General features: G+C 39.1%; 1 protein-coding gene across 1 annotated transcript in view; it reads left to right on the forward strand.

Moving 5' to 3' along the window:
• Positions 1-13,910, forward strand: part of LOC136877496 (ribonuclease P protein subunit p30) — a 286,160-nt gene that overhangs the window by 247,462 nt on the left and 24,788 nt on the right. The gene's annotated exons all lie outside the window — the stretch shown is intronic.

Raw genomic sequence — 13,910 nt, forward strand, 5'->3', positions numbered from 1 at the left:
TGCCTTATCCTTTTCTTTTCTGACAGCTATTTTTTGTCGGATGTCGGGCAAGACAGTGGTACTTTTTGAAAGGTGTGGGACATAGACCACCAATGATAATTTGGCATGTCTCATTGAGTGCTACGTATTTTTTATCATGGAAGGATTTGCATCACATTGGGTATGAATACACAGCTGCAGAAGAACACAACAGAAGGGTAGACGTTTTCACTGTATCTGAATGAGCACCCCAAATTGTTCCAGTCAACTTCTGCACAGTGTTATTGCTAGTAGTCACTTTCTGCTTGATGTTTGTGCAGCACTTTCTGAATTTCAAAACACAGTTCAGAGTATTTTGGAGTACTGCAGTGTTCCAGTGGAATTCCTTCCCATCTGACCTTCAGAGTTCTTCCGTTCTTAAGATGAAAAACATAAATTTGTGTCTTAGATAGATTTGGTTTTAATGATTCTTCTTGCCATAAACAGTAAGTGTGTCTAGAGCTTTGGTCAGTTTCTGCTCATCAAACTCAACAATGACGACTCGATCATTGGCATAGATCAGCCATTCCCAAATCATTGCCCACAGACATCTGGCAGGCTGCGACGATAATCCAAGGGATCGGCAATAACAATATAAGTTGTAAATACTTAAAGAGCGAAATTTTATTTTACACACATCACACACATCATTATTTTAAATTTAGGAAATATGCCTTCACTGTTTTATAGCTTACATAAGCATATGTATCTGTTTGTTTTTTTTTATTTTTTTTTTTTTTTTGCAACTTGTTTTACATCGCACCAACACAGATAGGTCTGGTCTTATGGCGATGATAGGATAGGAAAGGATTAGGAATGGGAAGGAAGCAGCTAAGGCCTTAAGTAAGGTAGAGTCCCAGCGGGGTTTGAACCCACTATCTCCCAAATGTAAGCTCACTGCTGCACGACCCTGTCCACACGGCCAACTTGCTTGGTATATATAAATGTCTGAACTTGCTTATAATTAGTACAAGTTAGCAGAAAACTACCGAGCTAGTAACTCTTAAAGTTGCTAATAAATGCCATGGAGTGTCTTCATTGGTAGTTTGGTTCGGTATACAACCAGTTGCGCCAGTGCAGTCAAATGTGTCACATGATGCTAATAGGTCCGTCATTTTAAATAAATATAGAGAATCTATCTTTGTTCTCCCACATAATCAGTTTGTAGGAATCCAGAAGCGAATGGTAATAAAGTGTAAGTACGAAGGTAATCCCAAAAATAAGATCTCCTATTTTTTTTATAAATACATAGACCTGTTTATTTCTACAATGTTTTACATCATTTTACAGCTTGAACATTTAGCTATTTTTCTACATGATCACCATTTCAGTCAATGCATTTTTTAGACGCTGTGACAGTTTTTGTATGCCCATGTCATACCAGCTCGCCGCCGTGCTGTTCAGGAACTTGTGAACCTCATCTTTCACCTCGTCGTCGGTGCTGAAAATCGCTCTCCAGCCAAATGTTCTTTCAACTTAGGGAACAAGTGATAGCCACTGGGCGCCAAGTCATGACTATAGGGTGGGTGGGTGATGATGTTCCATTGAAACTGTTGCAGGAGAGCAGCGGTTTGCCGGGCGACGTGCGGGTAAGCATTGTCATGGAGAATGTTTACGCCCTTGCTCAACATTCCTCTTCTCCGGTTCTGAATTGCCCATCTGAATTTTTTCAGGGTCTCACAGTACCTGTCAGCGTTAATTGTGGTCCCAGCGGGCATAAAGTCTACCAACAATACCCCTTTTCGATCCCAAAACACAGTTGTCATGACTTTACTGGCAGACTGTATTTGCTTGAATTTCCGTGGCTTTGGTGAAGAGGGATGCCACTACTGGCGTGATTGTTGCTTGGTTTCAGATGTAAAGTAGAACGCCCAGGTTTCGTCAACTGTGACAATTGAGTCCAAAACGTTGTCCTGTTCAGCTGCAAAGCGTTGAAGAAATGCGCGGAAAGAATCAACTCGTTGCCGCATGTGGTCTTCAGTCAGCATGCGTGGCACCCATCTTGCGCACACCTTCCGGTATTTCAACTTTTCCATTAAGATTCTGTGAGCGGCGCTTCGGGAAACCTCGGGAACCAAAGTGCAGTGATCTTCCAGGGTGATCCGCCAATCTTCATGCATGATTTGTTCAACTTTCACGACTGTCTCGACAGAAATTGACAGTCTCCTGCTCCTCTGTTTGTCGTAAATTTCAGTTCGACCGGCTGCAAACTCTCTACACTACTTACGAACGTTTTTGACATCCACGCACGACTCACCATACACTTCCATCAATTGGCGATGGATTTCAATCAGTTGCGTTCAAAAACCGAATAACTGCGGGCACTTCGCATTTGGTGCTAACATCCAATGGGAGTTCCATTCTCAATGGCTGCCAAGCCAAGACTGAGTGCCTCAATGCAGTGTGCGCATGTTTATATGCGATTGCGGTAAACACTCTTCACACTATTGTGATCAACAGTTACATGAACAGAGTTCTGTATTTATAAAAAATAGGAGACCTTATTTTTGGGATTACCCTCGTATAATAGTAACTGCAGTTGATAATGGGGAATTAAAAAAGAAAGGTTCAGTGAACTGTTCCTCTGTTTGGTGGTTGCAGAGTAGGCTGTGGCCTACAAGTAGCCACGGCTGGTCCGTGGTCCGACAGCTCCGCACTCCAACCGACAAGCCTCTGGTTTTGGGAGATGGAGTGGGACCGGTCCCCACCATCTGCTGTCCTGAGAATAGACACATCTCCAACACCACCACAAATCTCCTGGCCTGAAAGATGGCATCACCATTCAAGAGGCCTCCCTCCCCCTGCAGGGGAGGAATGAAAACAGTTTAGTAGTGTGCATCTTATTCGAACAGTGATGCACCAAACGTGTTGCGGAATCAGCCACAAACCAGAAAGCTGTTGAATAAGTGCAAAAAAACCAAACCAAACCCCATGGCACTACAGCCCTTGAAGGGCCTTGGCCTACCAAGTGACTGCTGCTCAGCCCGAAGGCCTGCAGGTTACGAGGTGTCGTGTGGTCAGCACGACGAATCCTCTCGGCCGTTATTCTTGGCTTTCTAGACCGGGGCCGCTATCTCACCGTCAGATAGCTCCTCAATTCTAATCACGTAGGCTGAGTGGACCTCGAACCAGCCCTCAGGTCCAGGTAAAAATCCCTGACCTGGCCGGGAATCGAACCCGGGGCCTCCGGGTAAGAGGCAGGCACGCTACCCCTACACCACGGGGCCGGCTCTGAATAAGTGCAAAACTGTTGTAAATATGACAATAAATACCTGGAACTGGAATTTACTGTGTTGAATGTTGGATATGATGAAAAATCCCACTGTGTGTTGTGTAGTGGCACTTGATCAAACGAGTGTTGAAACCATCAAAATTAATACGTAATGGCCGAACCATAACTGACAAGCCAATAGACTACTTTTGCAATAAACTTGCCTAACTTCATGAAGCGAAGAAAGCATTCATAGTGTTACAAGAGGCAAGGAAAATGTAGTTTTAACATCATATAAAGTTTCCTAGTAATTGCATAACATGGCCAACCATGTACCATTGGAAAGAAGCTGGTACTACCTACAGCAAAACTGATGATAAATACTGCACTTGGTGGAAAGTATTCAGAACAATTGGGTGCTATATCGTTGTCCCAAAACTGGCAAAGCTATGTGTTGCATCTTGACGAAAGCACTGATATTTCTAACAATGCAAACTTATTAACTTTCATTCGATATGAACTTGTAAACACGATTCTCGAGGATTTGCTGTTTTGTTCACTCTTACCCATACACATGAATTCCGAATGTATCTTTCAGGTCCTCAACACATTCCCAACTGAAAACAGATTTAACTGGAAGCAGTGTGTTGGTTTAACTACCGGTGGTGCTAGACACTTATCTGGAAAATATAAAAGATATATCGCATGTGAAGACTGTCGCCTCTGGCGAGGCGTGGAGTCATTTTTGCATTCAGCATAAAGCACTAGCAACTCGCACTATGCCCATAGATCTGCTGAAAGAAACTGTAAAAACTAATTTCATCAAAGCCAGGCCTCTAAATTCCAGGTTATTTTTGGTGTTATGCAAGGAGATGGAGAATGATCATGAACATTTGCTATTTAATACAGAGAGAAGCAAAATTTTGAGCTGCTTGAACTGAGAGATGAAGTTAGGTTATTTTTTCTGTATGGGATATGCAACTTCAAAGACCTTCATTGATTTCTCGTGGCTTGCAAGATTTGGTTATTTACCAGATATATTCAGTCACTATGGTTCATGGTGTGGTTAACTGTAGTCACGTCTTAGTTCGTGAACCATGGACAATGGATGAATGCCTTAGTAAGTGGTCCTGGAGAATCAGGATGTCAGTTACTATGAAATGGGAGTGGACATCCTGAACATATTCTGAGTCATGGCCCTCCTTTTGCTCAGGCGGGTAGGACTATACAATCTATCGGTAGTTCCTAGCCCATTAGAGGAGAGATTTTCACTGGGAATATATGTATGTAGACTAGCATCCTGCTTCACAGAATTTTTACAAAGCACTTTCAGAATGTTTTAAGCAAGCCTCTGCCCTATGGAAGTAACAGAGTCCCACTTCCATTTGACAGGTGAGGGACTTCTTGGAAACAACTTGACTAACAAAATGGATTTTGGTGGGGAGCTATCAATATCGGCAGGGCTTATGGAAGAAAGAAAGCAGAACTGGCTGAGTTAGCAAAGAGGATGTGTTAGGAGTTAATCATATTTGGGTAAGGGGAAACGAGGAAGAGATAGGTGTTAAAAAGGGAAGGGCAGAAGGTGGGGTGGGACTGGTGATCGGGAATACTATTGCACACAATGTAATTTGTGTTAGGCACGTAAATGAGCAAATGATTTGGCTCATTTTGACTGTTCCAGGATTTAGAACGAGAATTATTGTCTCTGTGTTTTCACCATGTGAAGGTGCAGATGAGGATGAAGTTAACAGTTTTTATGAAGCGCTGAGTGATATAGTGAGGGTCAACAGCAAGGATAGGATAGTGCTAATGGGCAATTTCAGTGTGAGAGTTGGAAATAAAACTGAAGGATACGAAAAGGTGATGGGTAGATGTAGGGAAAATATGGAGGCTAATATGCATGGAAAACGATTACTGGATTTCTGTGCTAGTATGGGATTAGCAGTTATGAATACATTATTCCTTAATTCATTCATTCATTGAAACATTCTTCATTGACTGCTACACATGGGAGGGTAGGATCACCAAATCCATTATAGACTATATCATAACCGATTTTGAATTCAGAAAATCTGCTAGGAAGGTGCAGGTATTCCAGGGACCTTTTGATGATGTAGTAGACCACTATCTGATCTGTAGTGTACAAAGTACCTCTAGACCTAGGATAGAGATAGTGAAATCTGTCTGCAGACGAATAAGCATAGCAAATCTCTAGGACAAGGAAATTAGAAGTACTGTACATGGATATGATTAGTGATTCCAAACAATAGACAGTAATATGGTTTAGAATATAGAAAGAGAATGGGTGGCATACAGGGATGCTGTAGTAGAAACAGCAAGGGAATGCCAGGGAAGAACTGTATGTAAGGATGGGAAAAAAGCAAACACTTTTGTGGAATGATGAAGTGAGGGCAGCTTGTAAACCTACAAGGAATGCATATCAGAAATGTCTTCAAATAAGGACTGATGCAGGCAGGGAATTGTATGTAGATGAAAGAAACAGAGCAAAACTAATTGTTGCTGAATTTAAGAAATCATGAGAAGATTTTGATAATAACCTGGAAAAGCTAGGTCAAGCAGCAGGGAAACCTTTCTGGACAATAATAAAGAATCTTAGAAAGGGAGGAAAAAAGGAAATGAACAGTGTTTTGGGTAAATTAAGTGAACTCATAATAGATCCCAGGGAATCACTGGAGAGGTGGAAGGAATATTTAAAAAATCTTCTCGACTTAAAAGGAAATCTTTTAGGGGACATTGTGAACAACCAAGCTCATGTGGAGGACAGTGATGTTGGTGAAATTATGCTTGAGGAAGTGGGAAGGATGGTAAATAAACTCCAATGTCAGAAGGCAGCAGGAATAAATAAAATTAGACCTGAAATGATGAAACATAGCGGGAAGGCAGAGATGAAATTGCTTCATAGGGTAATAAGATTAGCATGGAATGTTACTAAGATAACTTCTGTTTGGCCAAAAGCAGTAATTGCACCTATCTATAAGCAAGGAAACAAGAAGGATTGCAACAACTGTTGAGGTATTTTATTGATCAGTATACCAGGCAAGTTGTTCGCTGGCATTTTAGATGGTAGGGTACGATCAGTGGTTGAGAGTAAGTTGAATGAAAACCAGTGTGGTTTCAAATCACAGAGGAGGTATCAGGATCAGATTTTCAGTATGTAACAGGTAATTGAATATGCTATGAGCAGAATAGACAGTTATGTTTATGTTTTGTAGATCTAGAGAAAGCATATGACAGTACCAAGGGGAAAAAAATGTTAGCTGTACTTAGGGGGGCTATGGGATTAAGGGTAGATTATATATATATATATTCGTTTACGGCCATTAGAGACCACGTTAGATAACAATTACATGTTTCTGGAAGCCTTCCTCACAGCCCAGAACTTCAGCATCCTCTCTCTGGCAGCCTGTCTTCTTTCGTCCGTCCACCCACGGTTAAGTTTCGGTTCGTCATGGAATCCCTGAAATCTGTCGATCACTGACCTAAACTTTGTTCGGTTTGAGATGTCTTCCGAATTTAGTCCCACCTGTCTAAGATCCTTTCTCACCTCCCTGAACCATTTGTCCGACACTTTAGGTCTGCTGTCTAGTATTGTGAAAATCCTTTTCGTTAGTCTCTTCTCATCCATTCTAAATAAATGCCCATAGAATTTAAGTCTCCGTTTTCTCATGGACTCAGTTAGCCTTTCATTGTCTCGGTAAAGTTCTTCCCTTCCTCGCAGCCTATACTGTCCATCCACAATCTTTGGACCCATTATTTTGCGAAGGATCTTTCTTTCAAATTTCTCAGCTTCTCTCAGTCCCGCTTTTCCTGTCATTTAGAGGCATTCACTAGCATACAGACATTCCGTTTTAATCACTGTATTGTAGTGCCATAGTTTAGCTCGTCTGGAGATGGTTTTCTTCTTGTATATAGGATATGTCCTACGAAAAGCCGCAGCCATTTTCTCCCGTCTGGTGTTGTTTGCTTCTCTTTCATTTGTTTTCAATTGCACTATTTCGCCCAGATACTTAAAGCTATCAACTCTTTCTATTTTGCCGTGTTCTGTCTTCAGGTACCGAGGGGCTGTTTTGATGTTTGTTATATATTTAGTTTTTTCAAAAGAAATCTGTAGTCCTGCTTTTTCTGCTTGTAGTTTTAGTACATTCAGCTGTTCTATTGCTGTGTCAGTATTCCTAGATAGCAGCGCAACGTCATCAGCAAAGGCAAGGCAATTAATCATGACACCACTTTTTGATTATTACAATACAATGGATTTATTTTGTCTGGCAAGATTAAGGCCATTCAAAGCAATCAAAGATATTTATATTATCAATTAGGCTGCAGTGAGAATTGGATGGTAGAATTTCTTGGTTCAAAGTACTTACAGAGGATGTAAGACAAGGCTGTAATCTTTCACCTTCTTTGCTTACTGTTTACATAGATCATCTACTGAAAGATATTAAACTGAGCTCGATAGCTGCAGTCGCTTAAGTGCGGCCAGTATCCAGTATTCGGGAGATAGTAGGTTCGAACCCCACTGTCGGCAGCCCTGAAAATGGTTTTCCGTGGTTTCCCATTTTCACACCAGGCAAATGCTGGGGCTGTACCTTAATTAAGGCCACGGCCGCTTCCTTCCAACTCCTAGCCATTTCCCGTCCCATCGTCGCCATAAGACCTATCTGTGTCGGTGCGACGTAAAGTAACTAGCTAGAAAGATATTAAGTGTCAGGGAGGGATTCAGTTATATGAAAATATAGTAAGCAGTTTGGCTTATGTGGATGACTTGGTCTGAATGCCTGCAGTCTGTCTTGGAACTTGAAAATAGGTGCAATGAGTATGATAAAAATTAGCCTTTCCAAGACTAAAGTTATGTCTATAGGTAAGGAACCTAAGAGAATTGAATGTCGGATTAGTTATACAAAACTGGAACAGGCGGATTATTTCAAGTATTCGGAATGTGTGTTCTCCCAGGATGGTATTGCGGTAATTGAGATAGAAGCAAGGTACAGCAAATCTAATGCAGTGACTTTGCAGTTGCGATCAACAGTATTCTGTAAGGAAGAAGCGAGTTCCGGGATCTAATAATTTTTACAGTGGTTTGCTTTCAGATCAACTTTTCTGTACAGGAATGAAAGCTGGTTCGACTCAGGATATTTTATTCATAAGTTAGTCATAACAGACATCCAAGTAGTGGGAATAATTGCTGGTACAAACAAGTTGGAACCATGGCAGGAGTGTACACAGTATGAGGAGAAAAAAGGCTAAGTTATGTGTAACCTTAGTTACTGTAGGTTAATACATAATAATAATAATTAAAGAAGGAAATTTTAAATTTGAAATAAATCTTCGACTCCACCAATGCATCACAACACAAAATATTATCAAACAGGTTAGGAAACATGACAACTGCAGAATGGGTATGGGAAGTGGCATGGAATCTTGAGAGGTAATGGAATGTAGCCTTTTGCAGTGAAAGAAAATGGAGATGGTAAATTGTTCTTGGATTACAATATTTTATTTTGAAGTACAGGCATTTTCAAAACTCAAGAAATTTTTTAAACAGAACTCTGGTAACATAATCGAAATGAAACAAAAATATTGACATGCACAGTGCACTAAAAGAAATTTTCATAAATTACAAGTTGTTTGGCACTAAATTCAAATATATCGAAAACCTCTTTCAACGACACACATCAAGTAACCTGAGGGCTAGTCCTATTCTGCACAAACCAAAATCATAATGAATTTTTACACCAATTCAGCGGCAAAATAAACTTGGGTCGCAGCTGAAACACTTCGCGTCGATGATTTAAAGAAACGATTACTTGAATTAGGTTAAACGGAATTACAAGATGGCAAACCAGAAGAAAATTTAAATTAGCATAAGTGAAAGGGTTTTTTTTAAAGAAGGTTTGCCCCAAATGCAACAGAAAGCTTAATGTTAGCTGACGAGCTATGAAGTTTAAAATTAGCAGTGAACATGAAATTCGAGGGCAAACTTCTGCATTATGAAAGAAATAAAAGTATTATATTTAAATTCAAGTTAAATTAAAACTGGAAATGAAAGAAAGAACAATGATTACTAGGGCCCGGATGTTTATGACCTAAAAATATTAGAAATATGTAAGCATTTATGACCTAAAAAGTATTAAAATATGACAAATATGACGTCAAAAATTTTTGATAACATTTTCGAGATCTTCAAAATCTTGCCGCTGTTTAAATCAACATTATATTGAAAATATACTTTTAAATTCTAGCACATTCAATAATGATAATAATAATAATAAATAGGCCTAAGTAATAATATTTTTTTATTATTTATTATTATATGTTATTTTGTCTGCCTGCTGTCATTTCTTGATGGATATAGTACTTTTGCATCAATCTCTTGGCACAGACCAGAGCAAAGTGTAGCTTCCACTGAAGTCCCAGTCTCATCCATGGCTGTGACAATATGGAAGCTGCTGGGGTATGGGTGGTGCTGATTAATGACATTCAGAGCACAACCAGTGTGTCTGAGTGTCATGAAAAGTGTTGCTCATAGGGTTAGTTGTGCTACAATAGCACTGTCTGGCCCAGTGAGGAAAGCAATGGCAAACTACCTCACTCCTCATCTTGCCTAGTACGCCTCATTTTGGTACTGCCATTGGTTTTTGTGGTTTCCCTATACCTGCATAGCCTTTGGTGATACTATTTGAGGATCCAACCAGCCTCTGGGCTGATGACCTAACAGACAGAACAGACATGTTATTTTGAATGTATTTCATTACTCAATCCAGAGGTAACTCTTGACTCTGCCCAGAATGAAATAAATGTCACATTTTGATGGGCGATCAGAAAGAATTTCAGAAGCAAATTACATACATTTTAAAGTTTTCAAATGGAAACTATCTTCTATTTTCACGCAGCATTGACTTGTAACGGGAAAAAGACAGCTCAACATCGCAGGATGTTATTGGGGCATATTTGAAATATGTCAAGTCATTCGAGTTCAGTTGATGCTCACCTTTCTGTCGCTTTCTACGCATCTGTCTCTTACTCTTCTCATTCACATACATACAGTATATATATTTCTAAGAAAGATAATTGCAAGAAATTACAGACAAAAATTAGGAGATGTGAAAAATTCATATGAGATATGACCATAATGTGAAAAATTACTAGCAAAGGACAAAAACATTATAAAAGCCAAAATGACTTTATATGACCCGTGAAAATTGCATAATTTTAGTCACCGTAGATAAAATCATGCTTAAGTTGTATTTTCCATGGAATGAATATAAAGAAAAAAATAAGACATGCCGTAAGCATTCGGGCCCTAGATGTCCTAGGTTCCCAATCAGGGACCGAAGGATGAGCACGTCTGCTCACGAAGATGGTCAGATGATCAAAGACAAAGATACTACCTCGCTCCTACCAAAGAAGAGGGGGGGAAAGATCAAGAAACAGGGAATGGTGCAACAACGCAAGAAAACCAATCAGAATGCAGAATTCACCTTCGAATCTCACATTCACAAATAACATTTTCTTTTAGACATGATATGGGCTTTAAAAGAAATGCGGAGTAAAGTTCTCTGCAAAACGTAGAGAGTTTCACCTAGTTTTCTTGACACGGCATAAACCCAAAAGCCCATATCATGTCAACAAGTATATTTACTTTTATTTTCTCCAATCGAAAGTCTCTTCTTTCTTGCTGACCCAGTGTTAAAATGTTCTAGAAAGTTGTGTATTAAACAACATGAAACGCACTTCCTGAACTGCGTATTATAGTACAATGTGTTACAAAATAACTTGACCCAAAAGGAAATGTTGAAATCGACGATTAAATGGTAATTTTTGCTATAAATAAATAAGTTTTTTAAAGCAGTCATTTAAAATGTTCTGGGTAAATCCATGTTTATGATTTCGAAACAATTCTTCCAAGTCCAAGCAAAATAAAATCCTATGCAACAAAAAGAAAAAAAATTGTGTACAATAAAATGAGAAATTTCAAATCGGTTTCTCTGCTGTCTTTATAGTGTCACATTAGGATTAAACTTGATTGATGAGGCTGTACACATAAACTGGCTTCAGTGCTGGGGTCATGTGAAGCGAATGGAGGAGGATAGGTTACCTTGGAGAATAATGGACTTGGTCATGGTGGGTAAGAGAGGCAGAGGGAGACCAAGATGATGTTTAGACTCTGATTTTAATAGTTTAAAGATAAGAGTTATAGAACTAAACAAGGCCATAGTGTTTGTTACAAATGGTGGACTGGCAGAGTTTAGTAAAATCATGGATGGACGGACGGATTTGGGACATAGTGGGTTTGAATCTCACTGTCGGCAGCCTTGAATATGTTCTTCCATGTTTCCCATTTTCACACCAGGTAAAAGCTGGGTCTCTACCTTAATTAGTTTTGGTACTTGTTAAGTGGAGCTCTTCCTTTTTCTGAACCCAGTTTGCTGTGAAATTAGAATTGGCACTATCTTGTCCATCAGTTTGTGTAAGATAGGTCCTTCCATAACCTTGTATAGATGGTTCTATAGTCCAGTAAAATCGTTCTGAATATAGGGATTTTTTGTGCAAAAGTTTGGGTAGTTTTGGTTTTTTGTATGATGTTATTGTTGAGCCTGTAATGTAAAATCCAAGTTTTTGACCTTGGGGCACCAGTGCACGCTCCTCAGCATTGAAAAAACATAAACTTTTTTTTTTTTTTACCTTTTCTCTGTTTTTTCCCTTTGAAATATCTCCTAAATGGTTGGTCTAACAAAAGAAATCATCCATTCCAAATTTAAAGTACCGGGCGAGTTGGCTGTGTGGTTAGGGGTGCGCGGGTGTGAGCTTGCATGCGGGAGATAGAGGGTTCGAACCCCACTGTCAGCAGCCCTGAAGATGGTTTTCTGGGTTTCCCATTTTCACACCAGGCAAATGATGGGGCTGTACCTTAATTAAGGCCACGGCTACTTCCTTCCCATTACTAGGCCTTTCCTATCCCATCGTCACCATGAGACCTATCTGTGCCGGTGCGACTTAAAGCAAATAGCAAATTTAAAGTAGAGCAAAGTTGCTAAAGTTTGAGCCCAAATTAAGCTATGTAGCTTATATAGTAATTAAGATACAGGCTTTCAAACAATTGTGTTTTTATCAAAACTTTGCAAAAGTTGTGATTTTTTGTTTAATTTTGTTAAATATCTCCTAAACTATGGTGTTTAAAACAAATGTCATATAGATCAGTTTTAAAGGTGAGTAAATTTACTGTATATAGAGAACAATAGGACGATTTTACTAGACTATAGTCATCTTTACAAGGTCATGGAGGGACCTATCTTACACAAACTGATGGACAAGATAGAGCAAATTCTAATATTTGAAGACCTGTAATTGTTAATAGTCAGTGTTGTATAATAGGTATTTTATGAATTGGGAAATAAACACCAAACAAGCAGGTGGTGTCTTCTGCTCGGGACAATAATGATTGCAGGGAAACACTTTACAAATAAAAGTATTTATAAAATCCTCCTTATCAATACAAATCAACTCATCTGTTAGATGAAACAGTCTGTACATGTTTCAGCCTATTCTCAAGGCCATCTTCAGTAGTAGAACAATATTACATCACACAAACAAATTAAAAATCTTGATAAAGTGAAATGACAGTGATCATGATTAATGAATTAAAAACATATTGAGGTACAAAGTCCTCTCGTCTGATGGGTCGTTCTTGATTGTCAAATAAAACTTGCTGACTGTTAAAATGAAAACACTGTGCTAAGCAGTGTAGTGAGACCATCAATACCATGGATTAAAATGTGTGTAACCTCTGTAATGAGAAAAGGAATTATGAGTGGATGAAAAACAAGTTAAAAAATAATGTAAGAAAAGAAATTTAACTCGCATGTAAATAAAAGTTGTCGTCTCGAATGGAAATGACCTTGTCAGTCTCAAGTCACATTGACAGCTAAGCTTGTGTGCGGCTTACCATATATCTGTGCCGATGCGGTTGGGTGGGGGAATGGAGAGGGAGGTGCGAAAGGGGAGGGACGAGGTGAGTCACAGGAGGAGGGTGTTGAAGGAAGGGCAGGTCTTGTTCTAGAGTGTTGGTAGTGAAACTCGTTTTTATTAATAAATTGTTCACAGATAAGCAGGATAATAATATATCTTTCTTATCATTGATTTCATTCAAGTTGTGCATGGGATTGTTATATTGATTGATATCTATATAAATATTCTCTAGTATTTCACTTTGTCAAGATTTTTAATTTGTTTGTGTGATGTAATAATTGTTCTACTGAAGATGGCCTTGAGAATAGGCTGAAACATGTATAGACTTTGTTTCATCTAACAGATGAGTATTTTATAAATACTTTTATTTGTAAAGTGACAACCGTCAATACGGAATGAGACTTATAACTTGCAATGCAGGGAAACACGCACACATAGACACACAGACGGTACTATCTGCGTCTTGACGAGAAGTTGCAACAATTTGTAGGTACGGCACAATAACTGATACATTCATATTACATTTAAATTGCATTATTTCCTAATACAAAATCAGTAACTAGCGAGCAGCATGGTCATGCACCTTCGAGACAATGAAGATTTTGAAAATTTTATGCAGTGGTTTTCTCAACATATACCATTCCCCGCAAATGATATGCTGATATCAGTGAGTAGTGGTATAGTAGGAAGAGCA

Source organism: Anabrus simplex, chromosome 7 (assembly GCF_040414725.1).
Source record: "Anabrus simplex isolate iqAnaSimp1 chromosome 7, ASM4041472v1, whole genome shotgun sequence".
NCBI classification, from domain to species: Eukaryota; Metazoa; Arthropoda; class Insecta; order Orthoptera; family Tettigoniidae; genus Anabrus; species Anabrus simplex.